Consider the following 18,603-nt stretch of genomic DNA (forward strand, 5'->3'; position numbering starts at 1 on the left):
CAGACCTTGATAGAATACGGCCTTATAGGCATCGTCATTCCAGGAAGTCTCAGCCATCAAAGTTCTAAAGTCAATAGCATAGTCACTGACACTGTGGTTTCCCTGCCGGAGTTGTAGAAGACGAGACGGAGCATTAGTGACCCGACCACGGGCATCAAACACAGTACGAAATGCTTGAAGAAAAGCCTTGGCATCAAAAGTCAGTGGAGAATTCTTCTCCCAAAGCGATGTTGCCCACTCAAGCGGTTTGCCCACCATATGAGACATCACATAGCCCACCTTGGAACGTTCATTGGGGAAGTGCGAGGGTTGAAACTCGAACTGGATCTGGCACTGTGTAGCGAAACCTCTGCAGGCCTGTGGGTCCCCACTGAAGCGAGGAGGCGGCGGAATACGAGGCTCACCAGACGAGAAACCTGTGGTAGACGAGACGACCGTCACGGGAGGATTTACAGCAGCTTGGGAAGCAGAAGGCGCTGGAGGCACTCGGGAGAGAAGGGTATCGAGTGCCTGCCCTATGCGGTACTGCTGGGCTTCATATTCCTCCATGCGGGATGCCAGTCCGCGGAGCGCTCGTCCGACATCAGGCGTAGCTTCCTCAGTAGGATCCATGGCCCAAGTATAATGTCAGGGAGCCAGGAGGTCCCTCCAGGGAGGTAGTCAGGATCGAGGAGGAAGCCCTCTTGAGGGAGCAAGGTCGCGGTGTCCAAAGGGTTAATCAAAAGAGTAGTCGGGATCCAGGCAAGAGTTCACAGGCAGGCAGATATCAGCAAAGTCCAAAGTCCAGGCAAAGGGTCAGGATATAAATCAGGAACAAGATTAGCAAAATAAGCTCACAGGAAACCCAGGATACACTTAGGGAAAGTAATCCTATACTTGGGCGCCATTCTGGCGTCTAGGTCGCGTTTTTATTTTGAATTTGGCGCCTTTGTGACGTCACCGACGTCCTGACGCTGGCGTCGATGCGCTGGCGTGTTTGCGCCGGCGCCGCTACCCACGTGGCGGCCATGGGCGCCGCCATTTTGGGAGCGACGCCGGAGAGGAAAGACGCGCCGCCTGGAGCTCCTGGAACTGCTCCGGGCGGCGTTCGTGACAGGGGGTTTGTTAGCATGTGCAAATTGTTGTTAGGGGCCCTTAAGGCGTTTAATCATTTGCTGGGGGGGTGCTGTGTTATCAACAGGGGATGAGGAGGCATGTGGATTTAAGGGTATGTCTTAATAAGGCTTTTGTACATATGAGTGATTTCCCTGCAGTGAGCACCAACCATTTGGTTTTTTGGGGTGCTACCTCTATTAATATGGACATGGTTTTGTGGTAACATTGGTGTGGTTTAAATTGGGTGTGGTTTAAAAACAGGGAGTAGTCAACATTGGCTTCCATTATCGGCCCTCCACCTCCACCATGTAGGCCAGAAAAATTCCCGGTCCTTGGTACCACATAATTTGGACAGCACTGCTTTACAGTAAACCTCTAAGCACAAGAGGAGATACCTATAAAACACAGGTACATTTAAAAAATACACAGTGCAATTAAGCATTTTAGTCACCAATGCAAATTCTAAGTCTATGAGGTTTAATTTGCTAATGTTTCTTGCAACTTTGCACCCTGCCCAGTGGGATGTTCCCTTAGGCACAGGTTGAAGACATAGTAATATAGTAAGTAAGGTTGAAAAAAGACACACGTCCATCAAGTTCAACCTTTCAGTTTTTTGTTTTTTTTATCTGCCTAACTGCTAGTTGATCCAGAGGAAGGCAAAAAAAACCCATCTGAGGCCTCTCCAATTTGCCTCAGATGGGGAAAAATTCCTTCCTGACTCCAAAATGGCAATCGGACCAGTCCCTGGATCAACTTGTACTATGAGCTATCTCCCATAACCCTGTATTCCCTCACTTGCTAAAAAGCAATCCAACCCCTTCTTAAAGCTATCTAATGTATCAGCCTGTACCACTGATTCAGGGAGAGAATTCCACATCTTCACAGCTCTCACTGTAAAAAACCCCTTCTGTATATTTAGGCGGAACCTCTTTTCTTCTAATCGGAATGGGTGACCTCATGTCAGCTGGAAAGACCTACTGGTAAATAAAGCATTAGAGAGATTATTATATGATCCTCTTATATATTTATACATAGTTATCATATCACCCCTTAAGCACCTCTTCTCCGGCGTGAACATTCCCAATTTGGCCAGTCTTTCCTCATAGCTAAGATTTTCCATACCTTTTACCAGCTTAGTTGCCCTTCTCTGTACCCTCTCTAATACAATAATGTCCTGTTTGAGTGACGGAGACCAAAACTGTACGGCATATTTTAGATGGGGCCTTACAAGTGCTCTATACAGTGGAAGAATGACCCCCTCCTCCCGTGACTCTATGCCCCTTTTAATACAGCTCAAGACCTTATTTGCCCTTGATGCTGCTGACTGGCATTGCTTGCTACAAGCTTATCATCTACAAGAACTCTTGTAAAAGGTCCTTTTCCATAATGGATTTGCCTAGTGCAGTAAGCAGAAAAATCAGGCTGGTACACAGAGCCAATTAAACTGGGTCCTACCCCTGGTATGTTTATTACGTCGTTGTGTGATGCAATAAACATACCAGGGGTAGGACCCCGGTTTAATTTGCTCTGTGTGCCAGCCTGATTTTTCTGTTTATTGGATTGTTGGGAGTACCGTCTCCCTTTGTGCACCAGCGGAAGCTGTTCGAAGGGCCTGAGTGTGCATGTGACCTTTCTACACTGTTTGCCTAGTGCAGTCCCATTAAGGGTATAAGTGGCTTGGATATTCTTACATCCCAGGTGCATGACTTTACATTTATCAACATTGAATCTCATTTGCCACTTAGCTGCCCAGATTTGTCAAGATCGTGTTGCAAGGATGCCACATCCTGGATGGAATTAATTGGGCTGTATAGTTTTGTGTCATCTGCAAACACTGATACATTACTTACAATACCCTCCCCTAAGTCATTAATGAACAAGTTAAATAAAAGTCGGCCCAATACCGAGCCCTGAGGGACCCCACTAAGAACCTTACTCCAACAAGAAAATGTACCATTAACAACTACCCTCTGTACCCGATTCCTGTAGCCAGTTTCCTATCCACGTGCAAACGACTTAATTAAGCCCAACAGACCTTAGTTTAGAAAGCAGCCGTTTGTGGGGCACAGTATCAAACGCTTTGGCAAAATCAAAATAGATCAACTGCCCCCCCCCCCACTGTCCAGCATCTTACTTACTTCATCATAAAAAGCAATCAAATTTGTCTGACATGACCTATCCTTCATAAAGCCTTCTGATTGCTGCTCATAATGCCATTGACTGGGACAAAATTGTGAATGTGATGCCTTAAAAAGCCTTCAGATAATAAGATGTCAAACTTACTGGCCTATAATTGCCAGGCTCAGATCGTAATCCCTTTTTAAATATTGGAATAACATCAGCTTTTCTCCAATCCATAGGCACCATACCAGATGAAAGTGAATCTGAGAAAATCAGAAATAGGGACTGGTCTAAAACTAAACTAAACTCTCTTAGAACCCGGGGGTGTATGCCATCAGGCCCTGGAGCCTTGTTTAAATTAATATTTATTAAACAGAATAGAACACATAGACCTGTGCCTTTTCTATAAATACAGCACTCTGCAGTCATGTATTTGCATGATAAGTGGGTGGATGCTCCCTATCTTGCACATGTGAATGACTTGCAGTCCCACTAATGGGTGCAATGCTTTCTTACAGGAGTCTTTAAGACTCTCGCCCACAGTATTAGTAAATGAGGCCTATAAAGCCATATTTAAAAGGATCACCAGCAGTGCAAGCAGTAAGGTCAATGGGCATTGCCAAAACGTTAGGCAACCCCCAGTTGTTATAATGGATTGCCTGACACCCAGACTGGTGCTCCTAAAACCCCAGGCTGTTGCTCCTGTTCGCCAGGGGTATTTCTGTAAATAATCCTTATTGCCATCCTCTTCGGATTCTTCCATCGTTTTTTTATTTCGGACAGGCACATGCACAAGTAGAAGAGAAGATAGAAGAGAGGATATACAGTATATTATAATTATAGGTAAGGAAAACATTGCATTGTCACTCAGAAGGGCAGCATTATTGTCTTGCAGCTGGAGACCTAAGTGAGATTCCAGCCATAAAATTGAACATAGTATGTGCAAATATAATAGTGCCTATTATTAAGTACCAGTGGCTATGAAACACGTAAGGCGGAGGATCAATGGGTCAGTATGCCAATTCTTTTAAATTCTGTATTCAATAAATATTGATTTTTTATACTGAACGTAACATTTTTGGAGTATAATTTTTGTGTAACTGATAATTGGGCCCTTTTGGACTGGGGGCTGTATTCCAGAAATTTGTTGGCCCTTGGGACTGGCCTTGTACACCCAGCAATTGGACGTTATTAGCATTACAAATATAATAGGGACCTTAACTTGTAACTGGGGAGCTGGGGTTGGGACTGATGTATAATGTCTTTAAAGTTCTGCAGATTATGTCTGTGCTATAAAAATATGGGTTAATAAAAGAGCATATTGTTTATCTGTTCAAACCAATAATAAACCTCTTTACATTCTTAACTCTTGAAATAAAATATCTCCATTAGAGCAAATATCTGTCACCATTCTGCTACAGGATTTTGTTAGTGACAATGTGCGATGTTATCCTTGAATCTTCCATTGAAAATGTGGAGAATTATTTCTGGTGATAATTTAAAAAAGCATAATACTGCTTTTCAGTTTATGGGAAGATTTCCGGAGTGAATTCTTAATATATTTGCTACACTCATACAGCACAAATAATTAGGTGTTAAAACGGTTTTAGCTTCACAATCTCGTTGTCTCTGTCGAAACTATTAGCTCAGGGGGTATCACAGAGCTGGGGACAGCTGCGAGTAAAACTACCAAAAAAGACATTTAGAATAGGCAGAAATGAATGAAAACACACCTGGGATTTAACCATAAGGAAACCATTAAGACATTTTTGTGTTAATGTATAAACCGATAAGCAAGCTGAAAGCCAAGCAGTGTTTGCTACTGGCATCTATTTCTTAAAACAATAACAATTAAAAATATTTATTACTAAAACATATAATTTTCTATATTTCTACAACTGAATGAAAAATATACCTTTCTTAAATAATAGTACAGGTGTGGGATCCGTTATCCGGAAACCTGTTATCCAGAAAGCTCTGAATTACAGGAAGGCGGTCTCCCATAGACTCCATTTAGTAAAGACTCCAGGAGAGCCTTATTTATTTATTTATTTATTTATGTATATCTCTGTCTTTATTAATATAATTTGATGATGCCATTTTGTGTTTGCTCTGTTGTCCCAATGGCCAAATCAAGTAAGCAATAGCATTTTAGCTAAACACATCTGCAAAGGTTATATAAAACATTTTTTATTTTTTAAATCCATTTTATTACCTAGAATAGTGGGTATTATATATAATATTTGGTAGCCCCCATGGGAACTTGAAGCCTACAGGAGGCTCTGTTTGGCAGTACACATGTTTTTTATGCAACTAAAACTTGCCTCCAAGCCTGGAATTCAAAAAGAAGCACCTGCTTTGAGGCCACTGGGAGCAACATCCAAGGGGTTGGAGAGCAACATGTTACTCATGAGCCACTGGTTGGGGATCACTCATGTAGGCAATGTACGTTGGCCAAAATGACAATTGACTAGATATTGAGCAGAAAGTTTGGAAAATGGTGCAGGACGGAGGGCCATGTTAAGCAATGGGTATGGTGCTTTTTCAGTTGGTCTCTTGTTAGGTTACAAGAACATTTAAAAAAACTTGTGTTCAAAATCTGGAATACTGTTGGCCACTCTTGACTGGTAATCTAGCACAAACACAAAAACCTGTATAATTTAAAAATCTGATTTAGGATCTACACAAAAAGATATGTAGAGCTAAGCATTTGCATTTCAGCAGGAAACCACAGCTGTACAACCTGCAATTACAGTATGTATGTGTGTGTGTGTGTGTGTGTTTGTGTGTGTGTGTGTGTGTTTGTGTGTGTGTGTGTGTGTGTGTATATACTCATTTACTTCATTATAACTAAGCCAAATGGTTATACCGGCATAGGCTTATATTTCCAAGAAAGCTAAGTAAACCTGCTCTAAGAATTCTGTTTTGTTTTTTGGGTTCAGATTCAGAACATTGTGTGCCACTTTTCTGAAGTGCTGTTGTTTTCACTGTGATGTTTATTTTGCACGCTGCTCTGCATAGCAATTCTTACCTAATTCCTTACCTAATTTGGATACCAACTGATACTCTATTATGCCAAACCACCCCAAATGGTCTGAAATCTCTATATTGTAATTGTATCTCCTGTAATATTGATATTCATTGTGGTTGCATTTATATAACATATAATAGAGCACTGCAAAAATACAGGCTAATACAGTGCTATATTCATAAATACACGTTTAGATATTTGTGCTCAATTCTGGAGTGCAGAGCCCTGTGCCTATGAGTGCTAACAGTGGGGAAGGTTTTGCACCCTGCCCTGCACTGTATAAATGAGGCCCTATGTGTCTCCAGAGTTATATGCTTAGACTTAGCTGGAGAACTACATACATTACAATTAGCCAAATAAACTGCATTTTACTTTGTACAATGTATGGTTAAGATGAAGCATGGAATAATTAATTGTACATAGAGGATGATCTGTTTTATACTCAACCTTTATAACCATAGGTGATGTTCATTCAACAAATGGAACCCAGAGGGCCATTTACACACACTGGTCTTTTGTTATGTTTGCTAGGAGTCATATAAGGCTGATCATCTGTTAACAAATGAAAAGCATATGCATATGCTAAGAACAAAGAAAAGTTATTTAATATGCAACTGAACATTGAAAAGAATGGAAGAAAGAGAAGAAATCTAAAAGAAGGAAAGTGTACATAAAGGGAAGTAGGTACAGTGTATGTACATGGTGCCCCTCTGTCCAAATAAGTGAATTTGTAAAATTCCAGTTGACTGTTGATGAACGTTAACTATTTACAATGAATGGTTAGTGAGGGTCCCATTCAATACAGAGCTATAGTTTTGCATACAACCACAGTCTTGCAATCCATTTGGAGGGCACCAGGGCATCTGTTAAAACTACTGTAGTACACAGGTGTCTGATTCAGGAGTTTAAATTCATCAACAATGTAACCAAAATTGATACTGGTGGTCAATTCCATATTACATGTGCATTATTTGCTTCCCCACATCTTAAACATTTGGACTCTTTTTGTTTATCATCGAAACGATATTTGCGGGGTATGATTTATCTTAATTTTTTCGCTTCTTATTTGGGACAATTGAATTTGTCTTGCTAAATTTTGTTCCCAAGTGTTTTACACTATAATCTGTAGTGGTAATTGTATTGCCGAACCAATTAGAAGTGATGGTTGGTTCTTCTTTCATTGTGTCAGTTGGAGCTTACTCAGATAATTGACTCCAGCACAATCAAAATTTAACAAAATAACCGATTTCTGGTGCTTTTAAACAAGTGGGCTCGAATATATATTTTAGGCATGAAGAGAGAATGAACAGTGACTATTGAAATTGGGAGAGTTCAACATTTTTAACTGATTATGTTAGAAAACATATGTTAGAAAATGTCTTATTTTAGTATGATTAAATTGTAATTTTCACAATAGTCCCACCTAATATCCTATTTTACATCGTTACAAGATAGTTTGGGTTCAAAAGGCTAAACTCAAGTTCAACCACTTTCAAGTGGTTCCCAAGTGCATATATATTATATATATATATACCTATATAGACTTATGAATAAACTCAAATATATATATACATACCTATACATACACTGAACTAATTGAAGATCTTAAGATCAATATAGCCTTGCATATTATATCTCTTAAAAGCATTAATAGAATCTGCCATCACATTCAGTAGAATCTGCATTCCATATCCTCACTGCCCTTACCATATTAGCGACTTCAAATAAAAGTTCAGTTCCTTAAGTCTAAAGAGTTCACTTTTGCTCTGTTGATCTAATAAGAATGACTAGGGGTTATATTGCCAGAGCAGAAAGCCAAGGAGAGAGTGAATAGAACTGATCAACACACCAAGTCGTTAGGTGTCTACAGTGTTAGCCTCTCCTTTGGTGTTCTTTCAGACAAGGTGGATCCATTTATGAAATCTAACACCAAAATCTATATTACTTAACAACCCCATATAAAGGGCAGAGTATTAAACTGAAGGCCTTGTTGGAAACCTCAAGCCTCGAGTCTTCGTATGGGGTATTTTAAAATTGTAAATCTGCCTCGAGATATGCTCTGGAAGTATAGATTAGCTAAGAAATGTCTGCAATTTGAGAATTCTTTGTGGCTGTTTCTCCATTGCGGTTTATAATTATGGAGGCTGCTGACAATTTGTAAACCATGGGTTTTGGCATTTCTTACTGAAAAACAAATGCTATATGTGGAAAGTATAGAAAACCTTTGTTAGCGCTACACTATGTAGATTCAGGGTGTGAGAGGCTGCCAAAACGTTAGGTTATTAGGCCAATACACATACTCCATCTCTCAGATGCTCAGATAGCTCTAGTCTATTATGCAGTTGTTTGGCTACATTTCTTGAAGGCATCCCAATCCTTCTGCAACTCTGAGGAACCTTCATTTTTAGCTAAATAAAGTTTCGAGGAATTATATTCAGCAATTTATGTTTCTTTAACTAGGCAGGGCTGAATCTCCATAGTCCTACACCTCTTACCTTATCCCCATGAGGAATGGAATGAATATTATTGCTCCTGTGTGTGTATTTTCAATGCCAGAATGTCTGTCAGGCCAAGGCCCATTCAGACAGACCAGAGGGATGGTAGACTGCGGTTGAAGTTTTCTTTGTAAAGCCCAGTCAAAGTAACAATTAAAATTACTTACTATACAAAATGGGGCTGGCAGCTTATGAAACAAATTTGACATCACTAACCGAAGAACTGTTTTTAAGAAAGGGGGTCATAAACTGTATATGTTTGCAAAAGCCCTGCTATTTTACATAATATCAAAAGCAGCATCAATCTATGGTACCTAGCATCCACTTGCACTCTATTCCTTTAGAGCAGGCTAAGTGGACATATTAGCAAAAACAGAAGCACAAGGGGCATGTTTTGGGTGCAAATACCTTTCATGAATGCCGTCAATATATGCATTTCTTGGCCATTTTTTTGTACTGCGTATAATAATAATAGTAATACAAATAAATCCTGTGAATGAGGCATAAACAGAAGTCCAAAACAAATTTTCTTTATTGTCATGGGATATTTTGGGAAAGAGTTTCTGTAACAGCACCAAAAATTGCTGGATGTTGAAATTTTCCTTGGTTTGGCCTCATTAATTGTGTTTGCTTAGAAAACCAAAGAATTGTTGGAATCAAAACTGATTTACGAAATTTAAAGAAAGCATGTTGGTGCCTGATACACTAAAGTGATTATTTAGCTGTAGTTCATAGAACCCGATTATATGAAAAAGGAAAAGCTGTGTTTAAACAAGACTGTGGAGTGTTATGATAAAAGGAACAGAGAGACCCCACTCTTTAGTATCACTTTACAGAAACATGTGATGTCTATAAGCATTGATGGCAAAACTCACCCTTGTTTCTTTATAGAAAAATGTTGATATTGTCTCAGGCAATTTCAACACACTAATACACTATTAAAGGCAAATGAAACTGTAGTAACTTATGGCAGATGTGATGCTGCCCAAAAATGCTACAAACAACCAGAGTTGCTTAATTGTATAGAGGGCAGCTTTCTTTGATCCCCTTTCACCGTGAAGTTTAAAAATGTAGATTTTACATGATATAGAGAAACAAAGAAATGTATTTTTGTATGTGCACAATACAACTGAAAAAACCCCATCTTCTTAGCTCATACAGTATGTATAGTTCTGTGAAGATTCCTGAATTGTATAGATCAACAAAATCACAGCAGTTCACAATTGAAATATATCACTGACAGTAAGTTTACCTCCCAAGAAAACATATTTTTGGAAAGCATGCTGTCTAGGTTGGCACCCTAAATTCAGAACCGATGCTAAGCACCCTGTTCTCGGCTCTTGCTTCCGCCTTTAACAGCCGCCTTTCACCTCCGGAGGAGCCCCCGGCTAATCTGATGCCGCCAGGTCTTATTAAGAGAGGTGCAAAGCGAAGGGTTTTGAGCAAGCAAAGGGGCACAACAGTAAAGCAGAGTCTTTTGGGCAGAAGGTCACAGAACAAGGCGTAGACAGAAAGCAAAGTCAGATCAGGCCGGATCCGGGCAGGCCTGACAAGCGGAGTCAAACAGGCAAGGGTCAAACCAGGAGATCAATCAGACGGAATACGGAATAGAGGAGTCAGTTACCAGCCAGGGTCAGGATTTCAGAAGTCAGGATTGTCAGAAGCAGGCAGGGGTCACAACAGGTAGTCAAATCACAGAATAACAGAAGCTATATTAGCCCAAAAGCACCAGGAACTCATAAAGAGATTACCTATAATGGGCAAAGAACACAGCACTGAAGCTCCTTTAAATCCTGTTTGAATTTGGTACCATGCACGCTGACGTCACACGCCAGCGTCACTGCGCCTTTAAGAAGGGACATTCGCACCCATAGGAACCGGCATTGACGCAGATGAACGGCGCGGCGGGCGTCCCCACCTGGAGTGTGGCGGGCGTCCCTGCCGACCCCCACAAGGGTAAGTTATTTCACATGCATTCTGGTGAATTCAGAATGGGTAAATGTCTTTCCACTTAAAACTACAAAACTGTAAAGCTTAGCTGAAATGTTTTTTTTATAAAATTTCCAAACATCTACTCAAATCTTCCGGTTTGTGTTTAGATATAAAAATAGTCACTCAGCTACTGCAAAATGAACACAACTCATGTGTGCTAAAAGCCATAAAAATAGCAAGCTGACTCCAGAATACCACACATTTTTATGACAAATCCAGAGTGGTTAAATATCTCTTTCTACTCCAAACTACCTAAGTGCAGCATTTTTAATGAAATTCTCTCTAAAGCTTTCTATATAAAGAATCTTATTTCCCGCAAGTTGTAAGATTAAACATCTTAAATATGCTTGCCATTATAGCCAATGGTTACCCAATGTGCATATGATTACAAAACTGCGTGCACAGAATCATGGAACTCACCCCACACACTTTACTTGAAATGACTACCGGTATTATCACAACGGCAACATTTATTTGCAGACCTCTGTCCATATTTCAGGAAAAAGGGGGTCCCCCCCAAAAGTAAAAAGTGTGCGGTGAATTCCTTCATTCTGTGTATACAGAATCAGCAAACAGTGATTGTTAAAAGGGACTCCCAGCACCACTATATAACCACTATATACTATTTTGAACATTTATACAATACTAAGTAACCTGTAGAGGCCCCAAAATTAATGAAAATATTGCACACATCATTTTTACAGACAAAAGCATGTAATAAAGAACAACACAGAATGCAGTAAAAGCACTAACGTAAAATTAAACAAATTAATGTTTAAAAATGGATTATGATCTCAGCCTGGCAATTATAGGCCAGTAAGTTTAACATCTGTATGGGGCAAATTATTTGAAGTACAGAAAATTATTATCGGCTTGGTCCCTAAGTAAAGCCAAAATTAATTAATTAACCGCTCACCCAGCGCAGAGTAGGACCCAGGTGTAGAAACCCTGGGTCTATCGTTGGAGGGTGCAATTTCACTCGGTGCACAGCATACAAATCACAAACACAGCAATCTTAGTAAAGATGAAGACTCACCGAATTCACAGAGTGGCCCGGGTGCAGCGCCCCGAACCCGTAGCTGGGGGAGTAATATCAATGCAGATAGCGAAGAAGCACGCACTCCATGGACCAACGGATAAAATAAAAGATCTTTATTGAAACAGCTAAAACAATGATCCTTACGCGTTTCGTATCCGTAGATACTTAGTCATAGGCATAATTGAAAACAGCCGTGAGCTAACATTTAAACAGATAAAAAGGATATGACGTATAAATCAGTGATCCTAAATTTGAATTTTAAATTTTTAACCCTAAAATTGTTTCAGCTGAAACGAAAGATTCTGCTTTTGTACAAATTCTTAAATCAAATTAAATAGTTAATTTAAATAGTTAATTTATAAATCACAGTTAATATGATATTTCTTAACATAATTTTTATACAATTTTTATACACAAAACGATCTATTATTTATGTGGATAGAACACTAAAATTAATAGTGGTAAGTTAACAATGATAAGTTAATGAATCACAATTTACATAAACTTTAATCGCTTTAAATCTAGCATCAAATTCAGAAGTATTCATTTACATTGCGAGATTTATGTTAGGTATAGACTTGTATTGCATATTATATTTATATCTATATCAGGCATCAGGTTTAAAAGGGAAAAGGGAAAAGGAAAGAGGAAGGGGACGCAACCCAGACCATCTTTCGGCAAAAACCCAGAGAATAGCATTATTTGAGCTTCATCTAGACGTCTTACGGTTGAACTAAAATATTAGAACTGATCCGTTATCAGCTTTATTAGGCTTAAGATCGAAGCAATATGCCAAAGTAAATTACTATTATCTTGAAACAAGTTCACCAAAACTTAATGTGCTTTTTACAAATTAAATTATAACAAAGGGTGATTAAACAAGCAAACGAAAAACGAATCCATTCATATATATAAAGCGCTAATAATAAATCGCTAGTAGTGAACAAAATCATAATAATATCAGTGCCCTTAGTGAATAAAATTTTAATTTTTTAATTTTAATTTTAATTTTTATGCGCTATATTTTAAAATGAAATGCCATATCTCGCTTAATATAATTAATTTAAATGAAATTATACCTTCACCTATATCCAAAAATTGCCACAATGTACATTTGTGCACTAATCCATCAATTTTCAATAACTTTAATGTGCCAATTAATATTCAAATTCAAATTATTAAATTTTAACTTATTAAATTAATAAATTATTACATTATTAAATTATTAAATTCTCAATCCTCCAAAATGACTTCCTTATCGAGTTATTAATTCATTGTAATATAAATTTGCTCAAACCACCCACTCAATATCAATAATATACCATATTAAAACGTTGTCTCAAGTTGCATATCCATCTAACATAACCATTCTAACCAGTCTCTAACCAATCAACCAACAAAACCCATTTTCATCTTATACAGGACTTTAGACGTGACAGGAAATGTCAAAACGCAAGTTCAAACCTAGCGGCTGTCTAGTTTCTAATGTAAAAATCCAATATGCTTCTCTGTAAAACAGTCTCTGCATCCGATCTCCACCTCTTGTGGTTGGGATGATTTTCTCTATCCCTTGAATCCTTAAGTGAGAACAGTCCCCATTACTACAAGCAAGAAAATGTCTCGAAACCACTGTAGAGGAATTACGTGAGGCTATTTGGCTGATATGTTCTCGCATCCGACACTTAAGCTTTCTAGAGGTACAGCCTACATATTGAATACCACATTTTGTACAAGTGAGTAAATAGACAATATATGTCGAATTGCAATTAATGAAATCTTTAATCTTAAACTTCTTTTTAGTATTTCGACTAGTAAACTCCTTTGATTTAAACATGAAAGTACAAGTTATGCATCGCATTGCACCACACTTAAATGTTCCAGTAGTATTCAACCAGGATGTTCTCACTACATCACTATTGACCTCACTTGGGGATAAGATGTTACCCACTGTCTTGGCTTTCCGTGTCACAAATTTACAGCCTTTTGCCAGGACCTTTCTTAAGTTTCCATCTCCATTCAAAACAGGGAGATATCTCTTAATTATTTGCTTAACTTTATAGTACTGCTTACTAAAGGTTGTAATAAACATCGGTATATCCTCCTTCGTTTTATTTTTCCGGTGACTACTACTCATATGATCACATAAGAGCTCAGATCTCTCCGTTTTTAATGCCCTGCCAAAAGCCTCTATTAGGTGATCTAAACGATATCCTCTTTCAAGAAAACGATTCCGTAGCTTGATAGATTGTAATATAAATTCCTTGTCTGTGCTACAATTTCTCCTCAAACGTTGAAATTGACCTATGGGTACAGCCTTAAAAACATGACCTGGGTGGCAGGAATCAGCTCTTAAAAGCGAATTTCCTGCTGTTGGCTTTCGAAAAACTGTACTATTAATTTTATGATTCCCTCCAGTGAGTTTCAAATCTAGAAAATCTATAGAAATTCTGTGAAACGTGCAAGTAAATTTCAAGTTCCAATTATTATTATTTAGTGTTTTTACAAAATCCATAAAATCAATTTCAGTGCCCTGCCATATATATAAAAGATCATCCACATATCTTTTGTAAAATTTAATGTGTTTTACTCCATGCACCAATCCATCAAAGATGTGCACCTCCTCCCACCACCCCATATAGAGGTTGGCGTATGTGGGAGCGAATTTCGCACCCATTGAGGTACCACACCTTTGAAGATATAAAACGTGATCAAATTTGAAAAAATTATGTGTAAGCAAAAATTCAAGTGCATTCAAAATAAAAATTTTAATATTTTCTTCATAATTACTGTAAAGATCTAAGTGATACCGTACAGCTTCAATCCCCTTGTCATGTGGGATGCAGGAATATAAACTTACTACATCAACTGTAGCCCAACTATAAAAACCGTCAATCCAAACAAAATCCTTCAAAATCTGTAGCACATGTTTTGTATCTCTTAAATATGAATCAAGCCGCTTTACTAATGGTTGCAATAACATATCAATCAGCTCAGCCAGGTGCTCATTGAGCGAATCTATGCTCGAAACAATGGGTCTGCCTTCAGGGGGGCGCTGTTTTTTATGCACCTTAGGCAAAACATGAAATATGGGGATTTTGGGATTAACAGGTAACAAGTAATCTCTTATCCTTTCATTGTAAACACCATTACAAAACCCCATATTTACCAAATCCGTCAGTATACATTTGAACGAGCTTTGAGGATTTATGCTTAATACTTGATATGTATTTCTATCCTTCAGTTGTCTTTCCACTTCACTTATGTAAGTCATTCTGTCCAAAACTACAACTTTTCCCCCTTTATCAGCTTTCCTTATTACGATGTCAAAATCATTTTTTAACGTATCAATAGCTAACCTCTCACCTGCAGTTAAATTAGTTCTATAGTCACGTTTTTCTAGGTCATCAAGCTTCAATTGCCTTAGATCTCTTTCAACCAAATCCTGAAATGCATCAATATGTAGCCCCCTAAAATGAACAGGATAGAAATTAGATTTTACTCTCAAATTATTAATTTCACAACGTTGAATACCATGTGTTCGCTGCAAAGACATATCAGTTTCTGCCGAAAGAAAATGTAAATTTCGAAGAGCAACCTCATCCTTAAAATCAAAATTACAGGAATGTAAAGAAATATGTGAATTAGTTAATATGGCCGAAGGGGTTGATCCCCCACCATCACTGCCCGAAACCCTCAATTCAGAGTGATGGATATCACTATTAGGGGAATCAGCTCCTTCAGCAACTCCTCTCTCATTATGCTCTTTAGTTAAGAAAAACTTTTTTAGAACCAACTTTCTAACAAACTGATTAACGTCAATAATAGTATTAAAAAGATTAAAGTCAGCTGTTGGGGTAAAGGATAAACCTTTAGACAAAAGTCGCAGTTCATCCAAAGTTAAATGCCTTTTTGACAAATTCAAAACTGTGTCCTCCTGGAATTCCCCCGACCCTTCATGGGGGGTTCTTGGAACGGCTCTACCCCCTCGCCCTCTCCGTCTGATTCCACTCTTTTCTTTTTGGATCCTTTCTGATGTAGCAGTTGTTCTTTCTTCCGCTGGGGTTGCCTGTATTCGTTGCCCATATCGTTTTTTCGCCTATTACTGACGTCCGTGTCTTCTTTTCCAATGTCCATGAAAGCATCCATAACCTCTTTTGTACGTTTATTCTGTAAGGATATAGAAACAGAAGAGACACCGGCAGTATCTTCATCGAGAGGGTATGGAGCATTACTGTTTAAAGAATTTGCATTTGCATTTTTAGAACGAGGCAAACGCCGTGATACAAAGCCATGTGACTTGTATCCACGATACTGTTGCGAATTTCTTACATATACATTTCCTTCTTCATAATCCTTTTTATCTCTATTGAACTTATTAACTTTGCGTGCAACAATTTGGTCTTCTTCTTTCTTAATCTTAATAGATAAGCTAGAATTTAAAACATTTATGCATTCTTTCTTTTCAACCTTACCTAAATCTTTTCGGACCTGTTCAATTTCATTTCTTATTTCATTCAAATACTCTCTTTTATGATTAACTAACAGATGTATTAAGTTATAAGAACATTCCGAAAGAATAGCATTCCATCTAACAGTAAATTCGTTATCTTCGGTGACAAAAGTAGGAAACTTTTTTATCCGTAAACCACGTGACATTTCCTGTCACGTCTAAAGTCCTGTATAAGATGAAAATGGGTTTTGTTGGTTGATTGGTTAGAGACTGGTTAGAATGGTTATGTTAGATGGATATGCAACTTGAGACAACGTTTTAATATGGTATATTATTGATATTGAGTGGGTGGTTTGAGCAAATTTATATTACAATGAATTAATAACTCGATAAGGAAGTCATTTTGGAGGATTGAGAATTTAATAATTTAATAATGTAATAATTTATTAATTTAATAAGTTAAAATTTAATAATTTGAATTTGAATATTAATTGGCACATTAAAGTTATTGAAAATTGATGGATTAGTGCACAAATGTACATTGTGGCAATTTTTGGATATAGGTGAAGGTATAATTTCATTTAAATTAATTATATTAAGCGAGATATGGCATTTCATTTTAAAATATAGCGCATAAAAATTAAAATTAAAATTAAAAAATTAAAATTTTATTCACTAAGGGCACTGATATTATTATGATTTTGTTCACTACTAGCGATTTATTATTAGCGCTTTATATATATGAATGGATTCGTTTTTCGTTTGCTTGTTTAATCACCCTTTGTTATAATTTAATTTGTAAAAAGCACATTAAGTTTTGGTGAACTTGTTTCAAGATAATAGTAATTTACTTTGGCATATTGCTTCGATCTTAAGCCTAATAAAGCTGATAACGGATCAGTTCTAATATTTTAGTTCAACCGTAAGACGTCTAGATGAAGCTCAAATAATGCTATTCTCTGGGTTTTTGCCGAAAGATGGTCTGGGTTGCGTCCCCTTCCTCTTTCCTTTTCCCTTTTCCCTTTTAAACCTGATGCCTGATATAGATATAAATATAATATGCAATACAAGTCTATACCTAACATAAATCTCGCAATGTAAATGAATACTTCTGAATTTGATGCTAGATTTAAAGCGATTAAAGTTTATGTAAATTGTGATTCATTAACTTATCATTGTTAACTTACCATTATTAATTTTAGTGTTCTATCCACATAAATAATAGATCGTTTTGTGTATAAAAATTGTATAAAAATTATGTTAAGAAATATCATATTAACTGTGATTTATAAATTAACTATTTAAATTAACTATTTAATTTGATTTAAGAATTTGTACAAAAGCAGAATCTTTCGTTTCAGCTGAAACAATTTTAGGGTTAAAAATTTAAAATTCAAATTTAGGATCACTGATTTATACGTCATATCCTTTTTATCTGTTTAAATGTTAGCTCACGGCTGTTTTCAATTATGCCTATGACTAAGTATCTACGGATACGAAACGCGTAAGGATCATTGTTTTAGCTGTTTCAATAAAGATCTTTTATTTTATCCGTTGGTCCATGGAGTGCGTGCTTCTTCGCTATCTGCAAATTATTTGAAGGCTTGTTAAGGGATCACATTCAAAATTTTGTCCTAGTGAATGGCATTATGAGCAGCAATCAGCATGGCTTTATGAAGCATAGGTCATGTCAAACACATTTGATAGGAAGGATAGGAAACTGGCTACAGGATCGGGTACAGAGGGTGGTTGTTAATGGTACATTCTCTGCTTGGAGTAAGGTTCTTAGTGGGGTCCTTCAGGGCTCGGTATTGGGTTCACTTTTATTTAACTTGTTCATTAATGACTTAGGGGACGGAGGGTTTTTTAAGTCATGTATCAGTGTTTGCAGATGACACAAAACTATCCAGCCCAATTAATTCCATCCAGGATGTGGCATCCTTGCAACATGATCTTGACAAACTGGCAATCTGGGCAGCTAAGTGGCAAATGAGATTCAATGTTGATAAGTGTAAAGTCATGCACCTGGGATGTAAGAATATCCAAGCCACATAGACCCTTAATGGGACTACACTAGGCAAAACCATTATGCAAAAGGACCTTGGAGTCCTTGTAGATGATAAACTTGGCTGAAGTAAGTGCCCTGGGCACCATTTTTTTTTTAAACTTCTGGGGGGCAATTTTTTTTACATGGATGTTTAAGGGGGCCCTGGCCATCAATGTTTTTATAACGTGGGGGGGCCCTGGACAACAATTTTTGTTTACCATGTGGGGTCCTAGCCACCAATATTTTTTAATGGGGGGCTCTCACCACAAATGTTTTTTTATGGGGGGCCCTGACCACAAATGTTTTGTTATTTTTTATTAACAGGTGGAGACC

At 37.8% G+C, this 18,603-nt stretch overlaps 1 protein-coding gene across 1 annotated transcript in view; it reads left to right on the forward strand.

Annotated features, from left to right (window-relative positions):
• Window positions 1-18,603, forward strand: part of LOC108716215 (ventricular zone-expressed PH domain-containing protein homolog 1) — a 213,532-nt gene that overhangs the window by 181,608 nt on the left and 13,321 nt on the right. The gene's annotated exons all lie outside the window — the stretch shown is intronic.

This window comes from Xenopus laevis, chromosome 5L, assembly GCF_017654675.1.
Source record: "Xenopus laevis strain J_2021 chromosome 5L, Xenopus_laevis_v10.1, whole genome shotgun sequence".
Classification (NCBI taxonomy): domain Eukaryota; kingdom Metazoa; phylum Chordata; class Amphibia; order Anura; family Pipidae; genus Xenopus; species Xenopus laevis.